Here is a 24884-nt window from a genome sequence, read left to right on the forward strand (position 1 = left end):
TATTCAGATTGGCTACCATCTCCTGGAGCTAGTTCACTGATCCTTCGAACTACCCATACAGTTCTGTCAATTTCCTTCCTTAGAATCCTTCTGCATCCTGTGAGGTCAGAAGCCTTCAGTTCTGGGACCACATGCATAGAATAAAGGAAAATAGGTCTGTGATCATCTGTTATCTTTAATTTGGGTAAGCACATGGAGGCTCACTAGGATTCAACTGATAAAGCTTGTGCAATGATTTCAGCTTGCAAGGAATTGGACACTTTTGTACTGCTGCTGCTACACAATCCCACTGATACTTTTATTTTCTTCTCCCTTCTTAGACTTTCTCTTAGCATTTCTTCTAACTTTGACCTTTATAATAATGTGTTTATTCACTAATATCTTCATGTGTGGGAAAAAATAGTTGGCTTTGAAAAGTGCTCTTCTGAATTGGAGAAGCAAATTGGAGGTGGTGTTGCAACAGAGAGTGGGATGTATTTATTTTTTTAAAAGATTTATTTTATTTATTTATGCATACAAGAGTTGGGCTGTAGGCCAGAGTTGTGGGGGGTGAGAGGATTCACCAGAGACAGAGTGGGGAGCAGAGTGTATTTACTGATATACATAGCTGAGGAGAGCTATGGTTAAGACAGGAGAGGTCTGCTGTGCCATGTGGGTAGCTCTCTGGTGGGGGATCCAACTCATTCTGTAGTGGCTGCAGATAGCTTCATAGTGCTGAGACTTCACCCCTTGCACCACCACAGAGGACTGAGAGTAGAAGATATTTAAATTCAATTCCCAAGATGTTAGATTCTGGGAAATTATGTAGGAATACAAAATGCCAAACTTTTGTTCTCACAGTTTTTTCGAAGGAAGCAAAACCAGATAACGAAGGCCTTGCAACTGCACACGTCCTCAATCACTTAGGGCTGGCCCAGACTTGCCACAGGTCTCTGTTCTGGTTGGAAACCAGGGGGGATTATTGCGATGGAAGAAGGGTGCATGGGGCTCAGGGGCATGTCGTTTCTGCCATGTTGTCAGTTAATCAAGGTTCCTCAAGTTTAGCCTTAATTACAGTTACATCTATTTTTTAAAAGAAGCTTAGATGTTGGCATCTATGGATGAATCTGTTTCCTTCCAAAACGCAAAAATTTCCTTGACTGATTTAGTCCCTTAAGAGTGCCATCAGGAGACTCCTCACATCCAGGAGCATAAGAATCTACTGGGACCTTACACCCAAATATAAGCAGAGCAGAACTAAACTAAGCTATGTCATCATCACGTTTAAAATCTTGCTTCAAAAGGACAAGAAATTTTCCCCTCAAGTGCTAAGGGTTCATAGAGGAATATTTATTGATCATGGATTACTGTGTTTTCTTCTGCAAGGAGGGGTGCAAACTACAATTCCTGTAGCAGTCAGTCTCATTTACTTTCACATCATTGCATGTTTATTTTTCTTCCCTTTTCTAGTCATTCTCCCTGGCTAAAGCTGCAGGACTTTTGATTGTTTTCCTGGAAAATAATATGTCCAGTAAACAGCAACGTCCAGGGTTATCTCCACCTGCCTGTCTGTAAGCTCTTTCTTCACCTATAATTTCTGCCATTTCTACCTATAATTTGTACTATTAGAATGGCTCCTTTGGGTAAGATTGTTTTCTCTGCTGTTTCGCCTGTGAAAACAACACTGATCAACTTTTAAAATACCAGGTGGAGGGCCTTCCTGGTGGCGCAAGGGGTTAAGATGCAACCTATGAAGCAATCCGAAGCCTCTGCAGCAGGAGTTCCATCCCCGGCCGGCCAGGGAGCAACCCACATGTTGCAGCAGACCTCTCCTCACTTGCCCACTGCTCCCCTCAGCAGTGTCTTTCAGTCAATCTGCCTGTTCTGCTCCCCACTCTGTCTCTGGTGAATCCTCTCACCCCCTGTATCTCTGGCCTGTACCCCAGCTCTTGTATGCAAAAATAAATAAATATTAAAAAGAAAAAAAATCCCAGGTGGATTACATTTTCAGATTAGCTACCAGAGCAGAATTTAAGGACAGGAGAGGTGCCTTCTCATGCGGGACTAAGGGTGAGCATTATTAGAAAACTGCAGAACTGTGTCGAGGCGGTGAGCAGAGAACAGGTGCCAGGGGCAGGGGTGACTTTGGGGAGGTGAGCACATACTGTTCCTCATTTCCCCTCCCTCATAGCTCCCATATTCTTTAATATGGACAATTGACATTTTCTGAAATGAACTTTGTTCGTATATGATTTTCAGCCCCAGCATGTTGGTCAGCACAAGTCCCTTCTGTGTGGGAATTCTGGAGATGGCGCTGGTCAGAATATACAGTCGCCTAGGCTCCCATGGGCAAATGTCACCCCTTCTGAATCTGCCCACGATGGGCTCTGGTGGCATACACACTTTGGTGGCTGTGACACGATGCTGCATGGGGGTTCCACATTCTCTTTTCTCATGTCTCAGGGGAATGATAACAATACCTGACCTACTGGAGGCACATTTCATGGCCGGCACTGTGCTTCCAGACATGTGGTGTCCCTGAATCCTCGCAACAAATCCTTGAAGTATATCTTATTAATCCTATTCTACCAATGGGAAAACTGAGGCCCTTACAGGAGAAGTAATATTTCCAAGGTCAGAGAGAGCAGAGATTCAAAGTCACGTCTGTCTGACTTCTCACTGAAATGAGAAAAGCCGTGCACACAATTCCAAAGTACTTGTCTGTCTCCAGAAAAAGGCTGTGTTGGTGGGGAGGAGGGCTGCCCTGAGGTTGCACTGGGAATCGAAAGAGGGTGTGAGGTCTGTAGGATGCCCAGGACAAGTGGCCCCGAGAGATGCAAATCAGCAAGCGGCCAGGCTGGGGCCGAGGGGGGCTACAGCACGGGGCCTGAGGAAGGGTCATCTGCTTGGGACCAAAGGTACCTCCTGGCAACCTGGCTTCTGACCTGGAAATGCAAAACAGACCGGAGGGCAAAGGGCACAGAAGTGCCAGCAGCTGTTTTCCTGGAAAGACTGAAAATCTCTTACCTAGGGTCCCAATTAACTCTGCCTGGAGTGGTCGTGAGGTCTCTTCAGGAGACTCAGCAAGTTTCTCACAAATAAATGGGACTCCTTGGGAGTATGTATTTGCTCTTCACTGCTCCAGCATTTATTTATGTAGCAATTTAGTTATATTGTAAACACACTGGTTTTCACAGTCCTGTGCCGATTCCCTGACCAGCCCTGACTGCTTTTTTTTTTTTTTTTTTGCAAAAACTCCTTGAAATTTTTCGTATTTCAATGAACCTGCAAAGTCCCAGACATTTTCTCTCACCTTAACGATGGGGCAACTCCATGCACAGCTGTGATAAACAGTCCTGTAGGGACACTGTCCCTGCTGCCAGTCTGAGGAATGGCAAAAGACTGAGGAATGGAAAATTATACCTCCAAAAGTGAGTATGGACAGAGGAGGGGGGGGGGCACAAATCATTAGCTTTTGTCACTTGTTCATCTTCCTAGCTAAAGATGAATGGAAGGCGACCCTCACTACAACTACAGAATGACAGCTTGCAATGTTGCAATCCAAAAATTATTCAGAGTATTTATTCTGCAATTAGAGTAACCATTGCCATTAATTCTTACCTTTTTTTTGCATGCTCCAAATGCCAAGTCTTATCAAAGAAACTTTATAATATTTTATTCTTATTTCATATCCTAAATCTGATTAAGTCAATGAACATTAAATATCTATTAACAATAACTGTTGTAGACTTCTTTTTTAAGATTGATTCTTATTATTTATGTATATAAGAACTGGGGTGTAGGCCAGAGGTATGGGGGGAAGGGTATTGAGAGGATTCTCCGGACAGAATAGGGAGCAGAACAGGCAGATCTACTGAAATACACTGCTGAGGGGAACAGTGGGCGAGATAGGAGAGGTCTGCTGCGCCATGTGGGTTATCTCCCTGGTCTGGGGATTGAACTCAGGCTGCAATGGCTGGCTATAGCTTGATAACACTGAGACTTAAACCTTTGCACCGCTAGGGAAGCCCAACTGTTGTAGACCTTTAAAAATAAAAATGTTGGGCCTCCCTGGTGGCACAAGGGGTTAAGTACTGCACTATGAAGCAATACACAGACTGTGCAGTACGAGTTTGATCCCAGGCTGGCCAGGGAGAAACCCACATGGCGCAGCAGACCTCTCCTGTCTCGCCTGCTGCTCCCTTCAGCAGTGTATTTCAGTCAGTCTGCCTTGTCTGTTCCCCGCTGTCTCTGGTGAGTCACATCTCTGGCCTGTACCCCAGCTCTTGTATGCATAAATAAATAAATCTTTAAAAAAATAAAGATAAAAATGCCTAAGCAGAATCTGGTAGTTCTCCTACTAATCCTGTCTTCTTCTTTTTTAAAAGATTTATTTATGCATATAAGAGCTGGGGTACAGGCCAGAGGTGTGGGGGGTGAGAAGATTCAGCACAGACAGAGTAGGGAACAGACCAGATGGATTGACTGAAATACGCTGCTGAGGGGAGCAGCGGCAAGTCAGGAGAGGTCTGCTTTGCCATGTGGGTTGCTCCCTGGCCGGCCGGGGATTGAACTTGTGGTGCAGTCGCTGCGGATTGCTTCATAGGTTGCATCTTAACCCCTTGTGCCACCAGGAAGGCCCTAATCCTGTCTTCTGACCTCACTTTTTAATATGAAATATGTTACATGTACAATAAAGTACACAGCACATATATGTACAATTTAGAGCTTTATAACAATATTAATCTGTATAATCACAGCATAAAACACTTCCTCTAATACATCTGAAGTCCTTGTAGACCCCTCATGAGTTGCATCTCTCCTCTTTCCAATGAAGAAGTATTGACTGTGTTGAATCTCGAATTTATCATCTTCATGCTTTTCTTTACATTTTTTTTATCACATTTGTGTGGATCCCTTAAAATATTTAGTTTTTTTACTTCATATTGTTGGATTCATACTAAATATATTCCTGTGTCCTGTTTAATTTCTTGCTGTGTTGACAAGTGTAGCTGTCGTTCATACATCGTTAGTTCAGAATAGTTTTCCATTGTGTGGACTTTTCAAATTTCCTTATTCCTTTCCTTGTTGATGGATGTTTGGAGTATTGCCAAGCTTTTAGAGTATTACAAGTGTGCTACTGTGAACTTTCTTGCTTTTATCTCATTGCATGCCCTCCCTTCCAACTATATTCCAAATTGGAGGAGGGAGGAAAGGAAAGGGGAAGAAAGTGCGCCCTCCCTATATACAGCTCTTCTGCTTTTATCCTACCTTCCAAAATATGGTCAGGTACCTTGTCTGCCTTCAAAGGAGGCTGGGAAATGTAGTTCCTTTGAAATGGCCACGTACCCAGGTAAAAACTCAGAGAAAGGAGAGAATGATTACTTGGCGTCTACTGCTTATCTCTGTTCCCTGGATGTCTGTAAAAATATGTGTGGAAAGAATGTAATAGTTCAGTACTGTCTTCTGATCTTGTCCATTAGATCAAGTTTTTTAACAGTGCTCTTTAAATCTGAAAGATTTTTGATTTATACATTATTGATAAATGTATGATTACATTTCATTATGATGGTGAACATGCCTATTTCTCTTGTAGTTCTGTCAATTTTTGATTTATATATTTTGAGGCTATCTGATTAGAGGCGCATTAAGTTTAGAATTGTGTTTTACTGCCAAATTGAAAATTTATTCATGCAGAGTGGCCCTCTTTTTGTTATAGTAATGATTTTTGCCTTAAAAATCTATAAATATCTATAAATTTAGCTACTCCAGATTTTTTTAACAACCTACTTGACTAATCATTTTCCATTTTTAAATATTAAACTTCATTGTGATTTAATTTTGTCTAACTAGGTTTTACTCCTTTCTGACCATATTTTCAATTACACTTATGGAGTTTAATCCATTCATATTGATTGAATTTATTGATATGAAATTTGACTGTATTATTTTATGATTTATAATTTTGTCCAACTTTTTCTAAGTATCTTTTTTCTCCCTTTGTTGCCTTATTTTAGATTGTTTGAAGCAACACCTCCTATCAGTATATTCTCTTCTAAGTTATATACCCCATTTGTGTTTTTTCAGTGTTTGCCCTGGAAATTTTAATGTTCATATTAACTCAAAGTCTCAAATTAATCAGCATTTTTCTGTTCTCCAGAAAATTGTGAGAACTTTAACTCCGATCACATTCTTCTACCCTCCCTATATGTAGTTTCCAGGAATATTTGTTCCCTTTTATAAATTGTACAACTTAGACATTGCTATTGCTGTATTGACTATAGTAATCTAAAATTGATGGTTATTTGTTCTCATCACTTTGAATATAGTATTGCAGTTTCTTCTGTTTTCTTGACTGCTGTTGAGAAATCAAGTAACAAATCAATTTAGCTGTTTTGTTAAACTGTCAGAATAACTGATATCATTCTTTTATAAACAATCTGACTTTTTTTCTTTAGCAGATTGAAATCTTTCACTATACATGATCTTCTCTTTGGTAGTTTGAAGTTTAACAAAAATAAATCTAATTTTGTTTAGTCCTCTCTCAATGGACCCTGTCAGATTCACTGGACTTCTTGAATATGAAGATTTGTATCTTTTATTAATTCTGGAAAATTCTCATCTGTTACTTCTTTGACTATTACCCCTTCCCATTTTCTCTGTTATCTCTTTCTGGAACTCTGGCTAGACTTTCTTACTTTATTTTCTATTTCTCTTAAGTTCTCTTCCAAACTTTCCATCTTTTTATTTATTTTTTTTTTTAGAGGCATGTTTTATTTTTTATTTATTTATTTATTTATTTGTTTGTTTATACAAGCACTGGGTACAGTCAGAAGCGCGAGAGGGTGAGAGAATTCACCAGAGCCAGAGCGGGGAGCAGAGCAGGCAGAAGGACCGAAGTACACTGCTGAGGGGAGCAGCGGGCGGCAGGAGAGGTCTGCGCGCCATGCGGGACCCTCCTCTGGTGGCCGGGGAGCAGCCGGGGATCGAACCGGCGCCGCAGAGGCCGCGGGCAGCTTCGCAACCCAGCGCTCAACCGCTGCGCCACCGGGGAAGCCCCTTTCCATCTTTTTAAATCTTACTCAACTTTGCAATTTTTTCAGATCTATATTCTAATTCATGAATGCTCACTTCAACTCTGTCTAATCTGCTTTCTAAATCACCACCAAGTTATGTTCCCTGTGTTTCTAGCAACTGTATTTTTTTCAATTTTGCCTAATCAACTAGAACAATCTCTTATTTCTTAGAATTCTTTTAAATTCTTCTTTTCCATCTGTAAACATTTAAAGAATTTTATTTTATGTTCTGTATCTTGTAATTTCTGTATCTACCATCCTTGACTATCCACTTTTATAGTTTGAGGGGTTTTTTGTTTGTTTGTTTATGTAAACTGTAACTTATACTGGTTTGTTTCCTTATATATTTTATAATTTTGTTATGGTGGTTATGATGGTTCTGAGGTCATAAGAACTCTATTTGTGGGAATTATTTGAAATTTGGATTTTAATACATTCCTTCTGTTTCTACTGAAGGCCTGGAAGAGCTATATCCCAAGATAGCTTCATTCTAAAATTTCATCTTGAGATATTTTAGGAGGCACTACTGCAAATTCTTGCCCCAAATATTAACAATGGATGCTCACCGTGGTTAGGAATTCTCAGAGGGGGTTTTACCCTTATTTTCTTTTCTATTATTAGTCAAGGGTAAAACAAGTATATCTATCATCTCTGTATGAAAGATGGTCTTTCCACCCCGCAACCATGCACCACCAAATTTATCTCTGAAGGTCTTTTTGACATCCTGGCTATATTGGGTGGACAGGTATGTTTCAATGTAATCTTTCACCATGCTGGGGACCCAAGATTTTCTCCTCACATCTTTACTTAACCCATTAAGACCTAAGTTTTAGGCCACTGGGATCACCAGATACCAGTACTGGGCTTAAGTACTCTCTTGTTTCTTAGATTGTGTTTTCTCACTGAGTCATATATCCATGGATTTTATTATTTTATTATTATTATTATTATTTTTTACAGCTTCAGTCATACTCTTGAAAAGATATTTTCATCCTATATCATAAGAAATTCCATACTGGATTCCTGGTTTGCCTCATTACTGAATACAAGAATCTTCCCTAATATATTTTACTTTGAATGCTTAGAATTTGATTAGAATGCTCCTTTGTTACAAAACAAAAATCCTTAGTGTCATAGTCTCCCAGGGATGGCTCAACATCATCTTCAAATGCTTTCAAGCTTCTTGTTCAGTTATTAAAAACTTTCCGTGACAGGCAATCTAACTGCCTAAGCCAAGAAAAGCAAAAATGTGTCATTGTTCCTGCCAACTATAAAATATTGGTGTGGTAGACAGAGGCTCAGGTAACCCTCATGATCCCCCCTTCTGGTGTTCACAGCCTTGTGTGATCTGTTTCCCTCGAGGGCCAGTAGGACTTGTGGCTTGCTTCTCACCGACAGAGGTGACAAGCTGTACCTAATTACAAGCTGTACCTAGTAAATTGTAACATCTGTCTTGCTTGTTGACTTTGGAGAAGCAAGCTGCCATGTTGTGAGCTGTCTGTGGAAAGGGCCATGTGGCAAGAAAAGATAAGCCTCCAGCTAACAAGCAGCATGGTAGCTTGTGATGAACTGATTCTGCCAGCAACCATGTGAGTGTGGACATGAATCCTGACCTCATTGAGCCCTACATGAGACCTCAGCCCTGGTTGGCACCTGAATTGCAGCTTTGTAATTGATCTTAAGATAGAGAATTGGGCTAAATTGACTCCTGAGCCACAGAAACTATAAGATAATAAATGTGTATTATTTTAAGCTGCTAAATTTGTTTTAATTTGTTATGCATATTCTGTAACTGACACAATTAGCTATGGCTATCTCGAAAAATATTCTGAAGCTGAGCTTAGGTTCAGCAGGAGAGAGCACAGTGATCAATTGATGTGTGCTGGGATAAAAAATCAGGGAGATAACACTTTGCTCATTATTTGTCAACCTGGCCAAGCTGTCAGAGGTTTTTATAAGATGATTTTAGTTTCCTTTCCAAACACTCTAGATCACCAGTAATCTGGGCTACCAACACATTTCCCACAAGTCACATGTCATTAGTCAGAATTTTCTTAAACTTCTTTAGTTAACACAGATCCGTCAGGACCCCACTTGGTTGCCAATAATTGTTACTGACTCACCAGATATCATGTGAGCAGGTTTGGATTAATTAGCAACCATGATTAAAACTGAATGTAATTAATTAGACAATTCTGAACAATTTGGTTTTAATTCATCTACTTTGGGTCATCATAAAGGATAATAGATAAAAATAAAATAATTGGAAGTAAAGCCTCTTAACTAACATTTGATCTATATCTACTACACCGTGTGTGAGGGGCCTCTTGGCTCATGTTTGTTTAGTTAAAAAAGCATTGAATTCCTCGTACTGGGACTTCTAAGAATGAAGTATGTGAATTTTTAAAGGATAAATGCATATGACCTATAGATCTGGGGGATCTTTCCAATTTCCTTACAACCTCCCTTTCATGCAACAGATGCAAAAGAAAGAACCCATACAGCTCTCCTTTTGTTAAGGTAAATTTTTCAAGGCCATATACTCATTAATAGAAGAGAGTGGTTTCCCAATTACTGGTTAGAATGGACTGTTGCTCATTAAATGTCATTAAGCTGAGAGTTGATGAGAGAATTTCCATGTCAAGACATCTTTTTGGTGACTCATCAGTGATTACAGCTCACCTGTAACTCTTATAAAATGCTTCTGCTACTTCTAGAAACTTTTTCAAAGTAAATGATTCTTACTTTAAGATATTTTGAAGTAAAGTTTAAATTGAATACTCACGGCTTAGCACATAATAGGTACTTATACAACAATTATTGAGTGAATGCATGAAAGAACTTCAATTAGCTTTATACTAGCAATTGAGTGCATTCAGTGTTTCTGTGCTCACTCCTGTAGTAATATACACACTCAGGCAGACACACACTTTTTTCCCCTTTCATGTTCATATTATTCCTGCCAGCTGATCCTTTCTCCCCCCGCCTTCTTTTTACAAATGAGTGAAAAAGTTTAAGTCACTTGTCCAAAGTCTTATGACTGGTAAATGGTGAAGCAGGGATACCAAGCACATCGATTTCCCCACAAAACCAGTGATGTTTCCATGCTGGTAGATAGCCTTACAGAAATTAACCCCCAAAAAAATGTTTTTATAGCTCAAATGCTCTCACTTATCCATGCTGACACATTGGCACAGCTAGTGAGGAGTCACTAGTGTTTGCCTCACCCTGATGTTGCATGCAATAGAACAGAAACACTTCCACTCTTCTGTCTCACACCTGCCTCTTTACTCCTGGTCCCACTGCAGCACTGCTCAAAGTTCCACTTTGGAGCATCAATTCCAGAGGCTTGATGCTCAGCAGCCAGACTGGTTCCATGCTCTCTGCTCCCTGCTTTTCATAAATGCACCACAGAACCTAACATATTGATCTTGGAGATTTGCTCCAAGAAGTGAAGTCTGGTCAACTGGTGATTATCTTATGAGGTTGGTGCTTGAGCTACAGTAATCACAGAAAAAAAAGTGGCTTATATCTGGAGAACTGAGGGCATAAAGAAAGGCTAATGTATTCATTCACTGATTTCTTTATTCATTGGCTATTGTGTATCTATGAACTATATAAGAAATTGTGTTAGGTGCTCAGAATAGAGATGAGTAAAATGGAATGAGTGAGAATAACAGCCAGGGATGGGGAGCGACACTGTGTGCTTGAAGTCAGGCATCTTCCAATAAAGAACAAGCTGAGCTGTGTGAATAGCTGTAGGCAAGAAAAACCTTAAAGACTTTTGGTGCCTGAGCTATAGGCATGCAGGGCAGGCATGGTGGGGTAAGGTAAAGAAGACACTCACTAGCCAGGGGCAGGGCAGGGAAGGAAAAGGAGCTCTAGCCCAGCTTGCCACCATTTGCCATCTGATGTTGGACAAGTTTCCTCACCCATCTGGTCTCTAGTTCTTCTGCATTCTCAGCAAGAATCTGCAGTCCCCTTCCCTTCTGTCTGGCAGAGAGCTGGAATCTGGGGCCCATTTTGGCCTTCTGGCCACAGGCCCAGCCTTTGTGCCTGCATCTCCAGGCAGGGCTGGGCCAAACACAAGGGCCTGGCTGGATGCTTGCTCTAATGAAAAACGGCTGATGGCGAGCAGAACATCAGGGTTTGCTCATTCCTTTCCAAGTCATGTCAAATGAAAACACACGTGCTCGAAAAGTTCAGAGTAGTTTCACGGCATACCCAGGAGTGCTTGGAAATAGCTACAAAGAGCTGGGGACAGCTCACCACGGCTGGCTGCCAGGTGCCAGCTGCCAGCTGCCAGCTGACAAGCCTAGGGTTTTACATCTGAGCTGGGTTGTCTGAGCTTGGCCGTGGGCCCTTGGGTGGAAGACTGTCTCCGTGCCTAGGAGGAACTCTGTAAAACAATGGATCAGTGTCATGGCACTGGCAGCAGAGAGCCTGCCTGCTGCCGAGGAGAATGCCAACAACCTGGAACCATTGGGTCTGGCCCATAAACAAGACAAGCTGTACAAATCAGAGTTCAGAGGTGAGAGAAGGGACCTTTGAGCCCTGTCCTAGTTTCAACTTCAATATAGAATCTTTGAGAGACTACTATATGTCAGATCGCTTATAAGGTCTGACATAGGGAAGTGTCAGTTATAAAAAAACAAAGATCCCTGCCCTGTTGAAGTTTACATGCTACAGACTATTAAGCCATAACCAATAAACATGATGAATAAAGACCTTTTCTGGCATATCAGAAGACAAGTGCTTTGGAAACCAATAAAGAGAAGGGAGATGAGGTGTCAAAGTGCGGGGAGGAGGAGATAGGTTGAAATATTATCCTTTATTTACTTGTATTTACCCTGCTTTGTAACCAAATGGATACCTTCATAGATATTCAGGAAGCTGAAGCACTTCAGTGATGGAACTCGGGCTGGACAGGGTGCAAAGAGCAACCTTCTGTAAGACATGCCAGATCATTTGAGAAATGTCAAAAGATCAGACCAAGGTAGAGTCATGGATCCAGAAATCTCCCAAAGCACATTTGCTCAGCTTGGCCCACAACTCCCTGCAAAGCCCTTCCTCATCCACTGCACCACACGCACCCCCTCCTGGGAACCGAGGGCAGTGAGGGGTAAGCACGATTATGCTAACAGTCAGGGCTGTTATGGACACAGATGCCCAATTTTCTTCATCCTCCTAGCTTTTCGGAGTTAGGGAGCCATCTGCAAAGTGTTGTCTTTCTTGTGACATGAAGGGAGCTAAACATGGAAACATCCAGTTGATTTTCTTTACATGAAAGGAAAAGACAAAGGTTTTTGAACTGAAAGTTGTTGAGGCTGGTATTGCAAATACTTACTTGAAGAGGCAAACAAAACTCAAGTGTGAAAATAGCCCCAATTCTGAGATTGAATATGTACTTCAAATCTCTGAAGCATTGCCCCTGGGTACTCCTCACAGCATCTGCTGAAAGATTTAGGAGACAAGATTTTAAAGAAAGGGTTGTTGATTTTGTAATGATGGATGGTGAGGGGTCTGTGTGTGTGTGGGGTGGAGTCCTACAGAGCAGACCTTCAGGCACAAAAGGCCAGTGTCCTGAGGGCCCTGCCCCAGCCTGCCCATATGTGTCCAGGCCCCTGCTGTGGCTGTGCCTGAGTGAGGGAATGCAGATGGTGATGTGGCTCCTGCATTGCAGATCATGAGGACAATCTGGCTTTCCTAGAAGAGACCATGGGGGTGGGATAGGAAAAAGTGGAGGTTCTTCAATGGCGAGTGGAGATGAGAAACTGAAGTGCAGCTTGTCCCTGTTAATCAGGAGTCTGAAAGTCAGAAGAGTCAAAAGCAAATATTTCCCAAACAAAGAGGTAAAGTGAAAACATAACTGTAAAGTGAGGCACAAAGTCTCTTCTGTGGTCAGCAATATAGGTGAGAGGATGCTGGGGTCTGGACCGGTGGGCCCTGGAGGATAACTTGTAACCACTGTGAGAAAGCACTGTCTGGCTGTGAGGGCAAAAGCCTTGACTTGAAAGAAGTGAGAAGCCTGAGGTAGGAAGCCAGCATCCTTCTTGGGATACTGGCTCTCCTGGCCAGGAAGCTTAGCAGGAAACACCCACAGAAGGTCATGCCACCACAGTCAGGGGACCAGCAACCCAGGAAATCTAATAGAGTCACAGCCAGTGAGGCCCCAGGAAGGTTTTCATGGCCTCAAATAGATGGGAAAGAACCCAGACAATGCTCCTCATCCTAACCACAGCACAGGACAGGAAGTGTGAGCACTTGGGAGGGATGGCAGAACCAACCAGGCCTTGGAGCGCGCCCGCTTGAATGGTTTGTCCAGAGCAAAGTCTTGCTCCAAGGTTCCTAACATGTGCTTAGCTTTCTAATGTGTGTGTATGATGTGTGAGGTCTTTATTTCTGGTTAATGGGGAAAAAAAAGGAGGTGTCAGGGGCTCAAGTGTCAGCATATCAACTTACTCAAATACCAAACCCCACGCTCCTTCTCGGGGCTGTAAATGGCAGGTGCAGGGTCCTGAGAGGATGAAACAGTGATTGACTTTTAGGCTGCAGCCTCTGCAGCAGAAGTGGTGGCCACTGGGAGAAATCCCACAGGTCTGTGGATGGAGGGAGTGGTGGCTGGCATGGAGGGACCATGGTCTAGAGCTTTGGCTGAGGCACAGGGCAGAGATTTGAACAGTGGGGCCAGCACTACCTGGCCACAAACCTGACTGTGTCTTTCCCTTGTGAGGTTCACATCCACTGTATCATTTTCTTGTTGAAAATATTTCAAGTAATGCTGGAAGAGTAGAAAGTTAAATTCTTTCCTTCCTGCATACCGACCGGCTCCTGCAGAGGAAATACTGTTGAAATTTGGTGTTTATCTCTTTCTGTGGCAATGCCAATAACTGTGCCTCCAGCTGTCAGTATGGATTATGTAGATGCATAGCCTGGAGCTCTTCACACACAAATGGGATTATGTGACACAGACCGCCTTTCTCGTTGGCTTACTGTATATATCCTACAGAAATGTCTCCTTTTAGTATTCCACGCTGAGTACAGATCATTATATATTTGTTAAGATCTCTTTGCTGGTGGTTATTATAATATTTCCATTGTTTTCTTTTTGCTACAAAAAACCATGCTGCAAAAAAAAAAAAAATCCTCATATAACTATTTCTGTGTCCATACATCTGGTGAGTATTTCCAGAGAGTGCATTCCTTCTAGAATTGCTGTGTTGAAGAGTATGCACACTTTAAATGATGATTATATTGCCAAATTTCTCTAAAAGAAAAGTTGGTCCAATTTGTATTTGTACCACTAAAGAGCAAATAACCTTTGCCACACACTTTCACCTGTATTTTTATTACAATTATTCACATTACATGATGGTTACATAAACCAGTGTTCTTAGACACGAACACGCAGTGCATGGAATTCACCATCATCATGGGAACTTCTTGTGACACCAGCTCACTCTCTCACAGCTTCAGAACCATTACCAACCAGAATATTCTGCTTCAGTGATAACCATGATGTGCTCTGCAAGCCTGAGGCTATCCTTGTTCACATGACAGCTGCCATTGCAAATTCTACACCCTAATTTCATGCCAGGGAAAATGTGGGCAATATACTTTTCTTCCTTAATCTACTTTCAAGGCTGATAACTATCATGGAAAGTTTTTATTCTCTTGTTTGGCTCCAGCTGTGACCAACATTGCCAAGATAATTTTTGTAAGACTACCATTTATCTTTGCTTTTTTTTTCATGGATAGGACTAAGGGAAGATGATCAGGAAAGAGGTCACTAACTTAGATCTCTCTGAGCTGCCCTCGGGGATGGGATAAAGTTTGAAGGAAAAGTTGAGTGTCACACACCTCCCACCCCCACTGTACATTCCAATCCCCAGCAGTTAAAAGAGAAGTTAAGTGTATAACTCCCGCAGCCCCAGTGATTCCATTAAACCATAATATCTCAATCTTGGAATTCATTCATTCCTTCAATAGGCATTTATATGTTAGGCCAGTGGTAAATAGCAAAGGCAATTAAGTCAAATTAGATATACTTGCATTCTTAGGAACTCACTGTTCTTAGGGAAGACAAATATAGAAACAATGAGTAATTATATTGTTCACTCAATCATTCAATATTAAAAAAATATAGCATCTAGTGTATGTCAGGTACTGGGGGGTGCAATGGGAAGCCAAATAGGCATGGTACTCAGTGGAGTTGAGTCTAGTGGAAGAGTCAGCATCACAAAAGTAATTATAAAATCAGTTGTAAAAAGGACCCAAAGGTGGTATACACAGTTCTTCATCATCAGTGTATCGTGGGAGGATTTGCTCTAGTTAGGTGTGTCAGGGAAGAGGTAGCAATACCTGAATTAGAAATATGTCAGCAAGCACAACTGTCTATGGCAGAAAGGAATGTGGCATATCCAAAAATAGAGGCCAGGGCCTCCCCAGTGGCTCAGCGGTTGAGCGCTGGGCTGCGAAGCTGCCCGCAGCCTCTGCGGCGCCGGTTCGATCCCTGGCAGCTCCCCGGCCACCGGAGGAGGGTCCCACATGGCGCGCAGACCTCTCCTGCCGCCCGCTGCTCCCCTCAGCAGTGTGCTTCCGTCCTTCTGCCTGCTCTGCTCCCTGCTCTGGCTCTGGTGAATTCTCTCACCCTCCCGCGCTTCTGACTGTACCCAGCACTTGTATAAATAAATGAATAAATCTTAAAAAAAAAAAAAAGAATTTAAAAAAAAAAAAACAAAAAAAAACAAAAATAGAGGCCAGTGTGCTTAGAATGGAGCAACAAAGATAAGGTTGGGCCAGTGGGAAGTGGCTGGACTGCAAAGTCCTCAGTGTCATATTCCTAAGACTGATAAGAAGCTTTTGAAATCATTTAAGTAGAAGGATGACATGACTGGATTTGTGTTTTGAAAAAATTATTTTTATAAAGAGTATGTTAAGCAGATGGGTGAGAGAGGTAACTGAGATGGAGTTATTGGGAGAGCAATAAGGAAACAAGGAATGAGGATAACTTGAACCAAGATGAGATTGTTTCACTGATGAAGATGGAGACAAATGAGAAAATCCAAAGGATGTTTAAGGCAATACTATTAATGGGACTTGGTGGTGGATTGGCTAGAGGAGATAACTTCCAAATTTCTAGTTTAAGATGAAAGATGGTAGCATTCCCTGAGTTAAGGATTGAGAACCAGGTTGGAGGTGGAAAGATCACAAGTTTACCTTTGGAGCTGTGGAGTTTGGGGTAACAGATAATCCAGGGGACATGTCAAGTAAGCAATTGAATGTATACTGGAGCCAATGAAGAAGAGGTCTACACTGGTGGTAAAAATGGAAAAAGTATAATAAAGTTTAAAGTTGGTACATACAATAAAGTAGGTAGGTATGGGGGAAAATTTTGCTATGGGGAGATGTACATGCTCAGACTCCAGGCAAGGGGAAATTCCATCTTTTTTTACTAATATTATTTTATAATCATAAAATGCTTTCTAGTATGCCAGTCCTTTAAGATCTGTAATTTGAGCACTATGACACCTCTCTAAGAATTATTATCCATGCTTTACAATTGAGGAACTGATGCTTGGGTTTTCCAGTTTGAAAGAACATATCTGGATAAATGTACCTCACCAATTCCTTCTTTCCTCTAATTTCTCATTTCTGCCCAAATGGTTATAAAAATTAAAACTATATTTGAAAAATTAAACACAATGTTATTTAACACAATCTGTCCAAAGAAAGTCAAATTATAAAAAAGTATGTCTGCCTTTGTATGTGGAAGTTAGGAGATCTCTTAGTTTTGGGTGTCTACTCTGTACTATGAAGAACTTTCCCCCAGGGATAGCATTATACCACAAGGAAACTTGCACAAGGCAGGCACTGCTTAGGTTTCTCAATTATTCGGATACTTTGCATTATTTTGCACTTCTCAATTATTCTGATACTTTGCATTATTTTTTTCCTACTGCCTGAGCTTCAAAAGTTCTGAAATTGCATGTTCTCACCCTATGTTGTATTTTCGGGTCCAGATAAACTTAGGAAATGGCATATGAGCGTATAAAATTTTTGTGTGAGTGTAAGGATGTAGGGTGGAAGTGTGTCTTTATTTTCGCAATAAAGTTTTTGCCAATCTCCAAGAAGCTGACAATTCTCAAATGATACAGACTCAAAAATTGCTTTTTTAGAGAGTGGTTTCTGTTTGTAAAGTCTCACAAGAAAGAAAAGATATAGAACTAACAAGAAGCCAGTCTCTTCTCTTTATTTAGGAGCAAAGAATCATATCTACAGCTAATGTGCTACATACCCTCAGTGAGGGTCTCCTCTGTAACATAGTTGTTCTAAAACTCACCTTGTTGCTGCTTAGGTAGATAAATTGACTTTCCTGTGGTCACAGGATGTGTAAATGACAGTGCTAGAAGTGCATTTCATGACTCATCACTCAGTTCCCCCTGCCATATAGACAGAAGCAGAATTTTCTATGGCAACCTGGAGGGTTATTTTGATACTTTACTCTTATCTTAAGAGAAGATAACATTTATGTTGCTCTTTATGTATTGAAATCTATAGTTGTATTACTGCTTTTATTTTGATTTCTAGAGCATATAGCTATGCTCAATAAGGTAAAAGAAAATATGCTTGTAACAAATGAAAGAAACAGACAATCTCAGAAGAAAAGTAGGAAATCTTGATATGCCTTTTTTGAAAACAAATGTGCAAATAGTTGTGCATAAGCCTGATGTGCAATGATAGTGTATCAGGTATGCAATTGCCAGATATCATGGATGCCCTGAGTGACAAAGGTATGGGAACTGGTGTATTGAATGTAGGGAACTACTGAATTTTTTTTGTTGATTGTGGTAGTTGGTTGTTTTGTTTTGAGGAGGAGATTGTCACATTCAGAACTGGGACTTGAAAAAAATTCTTATTAAACAGTATATGGATGTTTGAAGATGAAATAGACTGTGGGTGGGCTACCAAAAAAACAAAAAATATCATAGCAAATATAACAAAATTGTAATATTGTTATTATATAAATTATCATAAAATTGATAAGAAACACTATGTTAGAGAAAGATAACGATATTAAAGAAAAGATATAGATTTACAATTCCAACAAGAAAAAAATGTAAACAAATATAAACAAATATAGCAAGAAGGCTTATTTCACTATTATTCAAGGAAATGCAAACTGAAATAATGATATAACTTTTTGCTAATTAAATTTAAGCAAAACTTTGGTGATAACATTTAGTTCTAATTGAGGGAATAGGAAAGCTGCATATTCATATATTATGTACAAGACTGTATATAAAACAGTTCAACTGATTTGGAAAGTAATTGACATATGTTCAAGAGCTCTAAGAGTATTCATATCATTAAATCTAGTAATACCAATTTTGGCTATTTAGGACATAACCTCAAACATTAAAAAATTTGGGCTATTTAGGACATAACCTCAAACATTAAAAAACTACATAAATTAAGTTGCTCATCCACCACCAAGTCACTTGTAACAGCAAAATGAATAAATAAAGCAAGTAATGTTGAGCAAAAGATTCAATAATAGAGAAATTGTTAAGTAAATTAGGATCACTTATGGGATAGAAAGTTGCACAGTCATTAAAATCTTATGGCCATGATGACTATAGCAAAATTGAAAAATATTATGAGTAAAGAAAGCAGTTAATTCTCTGGAAATGCATTTGGAAAAAAAAAACTAAATTAAGATTGTAATTGTGTGAAGGTAGTGGGCTTTCTGGGTTTTGACTGATTTTTCCCTCTAGTTTTAAGACATTCATATGCTAAAAACGGTACAGGCAGGAGTTTACGGAAGACTTGAGAAGGGAGAGGGACTAGAGGGGGAGGTCAGTTGGATATTATTTGGCACCTTGATTATGTGTGGATTGTGGGGAGAGGGCAGTGTTAAAGGTGTTCAGAGATTTCAGTTGTTGGTGATTGGGAAGTGCCAATTCCATGATCAAAAATGGGCAGGTCAGCAAGTACAAAAGGGAAGAAAATGGATCCTCTTGTGGGCATGTTCAGTATGGACTAGTTAGATGTTTCAATCCTGCAGAGCACTGGCAATGGGTGAAGTCAAGGAACAAAGATGTGGTATTTCCCATAGATCTGAGCTAACAAACTCTTGAATTAGGATGAAGTTGCTACAGAAGAGTGGAGAAGAAGAGAGGCCATATCAGGAACACCTGAGTTAGGGGTAAAAATAACAATAGGGAGGAACAATGGTACAATGACAAGATTCACCAGATTTAGAGTGAAAGGTCAGTGCCCAGCACCAGCATCCTCACTCATGCAAGCGCAGTGGTTGTTACACTGGTGCTCCCCTCACTTACCTTCCCCTGGTCTGAGTCTGTGACTTGCTCTACTGTTAGAATATGGTAGAAGTGATACCTTGACATTTCTGGACTTCAGCCTTGAGTAGCTTTTTGCTTTAGGGAGAGCTGCCAGCCACCATGTAAAAATCCAATTACCTGGCTGGGGAACCCACATATAAAGAAAGAGGTCCTGAGACTACATGGGGAGAGAGGGAGACCCAGCCATCTCAGCATCCCAGCTGAGCCCCTCCTTTTAGCTGTCCTCAGGCAGCAGACATAGGAGTGAATCATATAGAACATTCCTACTCCAGTCACTGTCTGATGCAACTCCATGAGCAGTTTCAACTGAGGCCAAGAGAAGAACTGTCCAACCCAGCCTCAGTTCACCCACTGAGAATAAATTGGTTGTCATTGGAGAGAATAAATTGGTTGTTGTTTGAAATAATCCATTTTGGGGTAGCTTATTAAGTAGTACTGGATAACTGAAACCACAAGTTAACCAAAGAACTTACTCTACCCCAGCTTTCTGGCCAGATACATCTAGTAATAAATTATAGCATCCTGATAATAGGTTTGCCAGAGTGGTCAAGTGAGATTATGTGTTCATTGATCCTGAATTTTATCCAGTCAACTCCCCTGGTGGCAGAATACAGTGAATGGCATCTCTCTGGGGTCTGGCAGGTGTGGCTGTTTCTTGGAAGGCTATGTTTTTATGTTAAACATCACAGCCAGTTTTACGTTTTCCATAAAGTCTATCTATCATCAGTTTTACATATTTTCTCCAGTGTGATGCACCCACTTATCCTTCATCTTCACATCCTCCTACTATATCATGGTAAGGTCTTGGGGGTGTGAATTCTCAATTTGAAAGGTATTGATGCATATGACCTATAAATGTGCCACAAAGGAGAATCACTGGTAGGAGTCAGATCAGATGTGGTTAAGTAAGGCAGAGCAGAACTAAGAAATTTCCAGATCATGGAAACTGAGGAAGGTTTGTTTAATTATGAAATACTGCAAAAAGGTTTTGGTGAATTGGAAGTGATTGATCTTCAAGATTTCTTGATGAGGTGATTGGGGCCAGGAGTAGAATGAAAGTGGACAGAGTAAATTCTTTGAGGACACTGAGAGGGAAAGGAAGAAAACTAATAGGAGGACAAAGTTTGGGAAGAAGTGGAGATATGGAGAAGAGTTCTGTTCTGGTCTTTGGAACAGAAGAATGCTGCACATGTTTTTATTGATAGGGAGGAAGGCAATGAAGAGAGACAGAACTTGAAGGATACAAAAGAGATGGCTGGTAAGAGACAAAATTCAATAAGTTGGGAAATTTAGGATGGCTAATACGAATAGAAGAGTTAGCCCCTGAAGGGAAAAATATAGTAACATCTCTGGAAAGGCAGGGAAGGAGCAAAGGACAGGAGAAGAAACAAGCATTTAGAAGTAGAAAGGGAGGTAGCCTGTGAGTTCATGTCATACAGCTTCAGTACATTAAGACTCCAGGTCATAGGCCCCTCCTGCAAACTGGAGGCTTGGAGACAGTTGGAAAGATTTAATAATTTGGGGGAATGATAGAATCAGCGGCAAGTAAAACACCCAAGTAGCAGTGTGAGTCTGAGTTAGTGTGGAGAATATGAATTTATTATGGCACCAATCACTGACCTCATTCAATGACATATATATATATGAGAGAGAGAGAGAGAGAGAGAGAGAGAGAGAGAGAGAGAGAGAGAGAGAGAGAGAGAGAGAGAGAGGAAACTCAATGGATTTTTCCCAACAGCAGGGGCTGAGAAGTCAGCTAAGTCACACAGAAGTATCAGAGAGGATGCCTTTGCTACTAGATTATCTTGGACCAGATGGAGTGTGATCCAGGCTAAAGGTGTGTTGGCGGACTGGAGACAGGTTGGGACACGATGGACATGAGGGACGCTCCCAGCTGCAATGAGGGAGAAAGAAATGTTAGTTACAGTCACAGGCATTTTACAGTTAGTCGTCTTAAAATTTGAACACATGCCAATAACGATGTGTTTCAAAATGTAATTGTAATTCTGAAGAGCTAACATGGTATAAAGAACACAGTGAGTGGTTGAAGAAATTTAAACCAAAGAAGTGTTGTCTTATGGTTGGGTGTGATGGTCACCATAAACCCACAGTTTATTGGTAAACTTTGCTTCACTATAGTCCCTACTTACTCAGTCAAACACTGGTCTAGGAGGTGTTGTGAAGGTATTTTGTTACTGTGGTTAAAGTCCATAATCAGTTAACATTTTTAAAAATTGAAGTATAATTGACATACAACATTATATCAATTCTAGGTGTATAGCATGATGAGTGGCATTTGTATACAGTGTGAAACCATCACCACAATGTCTATTTCCATTTATTCTTAACATTTCAAATTTGTAATACTCTATTAATGCTTATGGACCCCACGCAGCATACTACATCCCTGTGACTCACAATCAATAAACTTTAAGTGAATGAGATTATCCTAGATAATTAGGTGGACTTGATCTAATCAGTTGAAAAGCCTTGAGCAGTGCCTAGGCTTCCCTGAAGAAGAGAAATTCTACCTAAGGACAGCAGCTCAGTCATTGCCCGAGAATTCCAGCTGCCTTCCTGGTAGCCGGCCATATGCATGTTGGACTTATCTAGCAAGTCCCCTCAATCTTTCCATAAATATCTTACTATATTATCTCCTGGGACTTCTGTTTCTCTGGTTGAATCCTGACTTATACAGAAGGTAAGGGATGGGCTAGGGAGGAAGTTTGTCAGCTTCCACCATTTTCTGCTCATGTTGTGATTTTGGTATGTTATTGTAATACAGAAGTAAAAACATGAGTGCAGTTTAATTCAGGTTTAAGATGGAAGATATAGGGGTGGGTGGACAGATGGAGGATGGAATGATAGTTGAGTAAAAGAGCAAATGAGTTTGGGAGTGATAAGGAAATGATCCCACACATTTTGTCTCTAAAATGGGAAGAAAAAAACTACCTACTACTATTGGGGTGAGATAAATGCTAAGTGGTACTTTTTAAGTGTGGGATTTTTGGCAACTATAACATTTGTTTTCTATTTTTTTTTAAAGATTTATTTATTTATGCATACAAGAGCTGGCGTATAGGCCAGAGATGCAGGGGGTGGGAGGATTCACCAGAGACAGAGTGGGGAACAGACCAGGTGGATTGACTGAAATACACTGCTGAGGGGAGCAGCGGGAGAGGCAGGAGAGGTCTGCTGCGCCATGTGGGTTGCTCCCTGCCTGGCCGGGGATCGAACTCATCCTGCAGAGGCTGCGGATTGCTTCATAGCGCGGTGCTTAACTCCTTGCGCCACCAGGGAGGCCCCCTTTGTTTTCTATTTTAACCACCAAGTATAAGAATACAGAACACAGTTTTAGTTAGTGTTTGTTCCAGTGAGGCAGAGCTGTTCTGTGCACTCACTTCCCCCAAGCAGGACACGAAGCTCCACTCCAGTGGAGATGCTGGTCTTTTGTTTAGTAGATACAAGGATGGTGGCTTCAATTAAGGACTCAGAATGGAATAAAAGAATCAAGACTCCTTCTTAGTTCTTTTCCTTATTCCTTTCCCTCTCTCACTGCAGAAATGAAATAGAACTCCATTTTGTTCAGCAAATGTTTCCTGAGTGGCTCTTATGAGTAGGTGAGCCTGATGGGTAATAGAAGGAATTGAAATACCTCATAGAGAAGGTGGAAATTGTTCCCTTGCATTCCACCAACCTAACTCTTTTAGGGAAGGTAGGAAGCTTTTAAATTTCTGTTTCAAAACTGTGTGCCATCTTTCTGGAATTAGATGTGCATGTTCCCATTGGCACCTCTCTGATTGGCTAGGCATGGCAGGTCAGGTAAAGCAAATAAAAAAGAGAGTATCCTCCCATCACATGTGGGATCTCTGCCCTAGAGCCTCAGCCCTGTGGGATGTCTTCTCTGAGCCTGAGGGGTAACTTTCCTCTAGGAGGGTGAGAGGGAGCTCCACTCCAGCCTGATGCCTGCCCACTGCTGTTGGGCATGATTGGTTACCTGCAGGATGACATGGCAGAAGCTTCTGTGCATGTGAGCTGAGGAGCCTCTTGCAGAGAGCTTATCCAAAAGAAAGGAGCCAGGCATGCTGAATTAACCCGGTTACAGGATCCTACTCATCAATGGAGTGTAGTGACTCTAAGAAGAGTGTATTTGTTGTGTGCTGCTGGTCTCCTGTCCCTTGGAAGCTAAGAGAGGAGTTGGTTAAGGAAGTGTTACTCTACTTAAACTATAAATATTAGGATATCAGAAATAGTGGCTTTAGCAAATATTCCCAAAATGGGAGGAGAGAATTTAACTTTATTTTGCTAGATGCCGCCAGGTAGCCATGGTGCCACAGAGGACCAGGGGCTCCCGGTGTTGCAGTGAGTGCCGGCAGCAGACTCCAGTGGGGTCCGGCTCTGGGCAGAGCATGTGCAGAGCCAGCAGGAGGGAGATTGTTCACGACACCCAGCAGCTGTTCCCAGGGACTCCCCAAAGAACTTGGGCATGACTGTGCCAGGGTCCCAAGCCTGACCAAGTTCTGGACACCGGAAAGCCTGGCGGGATTCTGGAGAGGAGTCCGGGTGCCTTGGGCAGGTCCACTAAGAAGTCTTTATTGCTGCAACAGGAGGCGAGGTGCACAAACGGTGGTGGTGACAGCAAACCACGCACTCTCTCAGGACAGGGCGTTCTACTTCCTTTGTAGTGTAAAGAGACAAAGCCTGCCCAGAGTCAGTCGTGTGCTCACAGCTACAACAGATACATTTGCTGTGCAAGCAGCATACTGTCAACATTACAGACTATCTGCTGAGTTTGTTGAATCTCATGAGTCCTCGAGAAGTCCTCTGGAAGCTGAAAAACAGCCCGAGTCGCTCTAGGTTTCCTTTAGCCTAAGTTACTCCAAGTTCCTGTAACCTCACAGGGCTCTGCAGAAAAGAGCCTGTGACATCTGAAGCATCATTGTCACCCATGACTGCAGCCCCCATAGGTGAGTGTGGTCAGGTTACATCAGGACTCAGGTCCCACTGCTTACATCCTGATGGATCCTTCTGCCAGGCAAAGCCCAGAGTGCCCACCAAGGGTAAGAAGCATCGTATTGTTCATCATAATTCTTTACCTCCAACATTTGTTGATTTTCTCCTCCTACTGATTAGTAGACACTGTCTGAGTATATGCCTGCTCTGTTCCATATCTTATTGTAACTTGTCTTTTGGACCAAAGAAATTAAACCACAATCACTTCCACTTTCTTCTGCTATTGGGTTGACTATATTCTGGTGACATTAAATGTCCCTCCAGAGAGTGTCTTTTTCAAGTAAGAGCTTCCTCACCTGCTGGTCTGTGGGCATCAGGGAACAGGCTGGACCAGAGCCAGAGGCCATGCCTGCCTCTGTCTGTTCCTAATGGCCATTGACCAAATTGTACAGCCCACACCTTTCAGAGCATCTTGAAATCCTCTGTGCAGAGCAATGGAGTCATCCCCTCT

Source organism: Talpa europaea (assembly GCF_964194135.1).
Source record: "Talpa europaea genome assembly, chromosome: 8".
NCBI classification, from domain to species: Eukaryota; Metazoa; Chordata; class Mammalia; order Eulipotyphla; family Talpidae; genus Talpa; species Talpa europaea.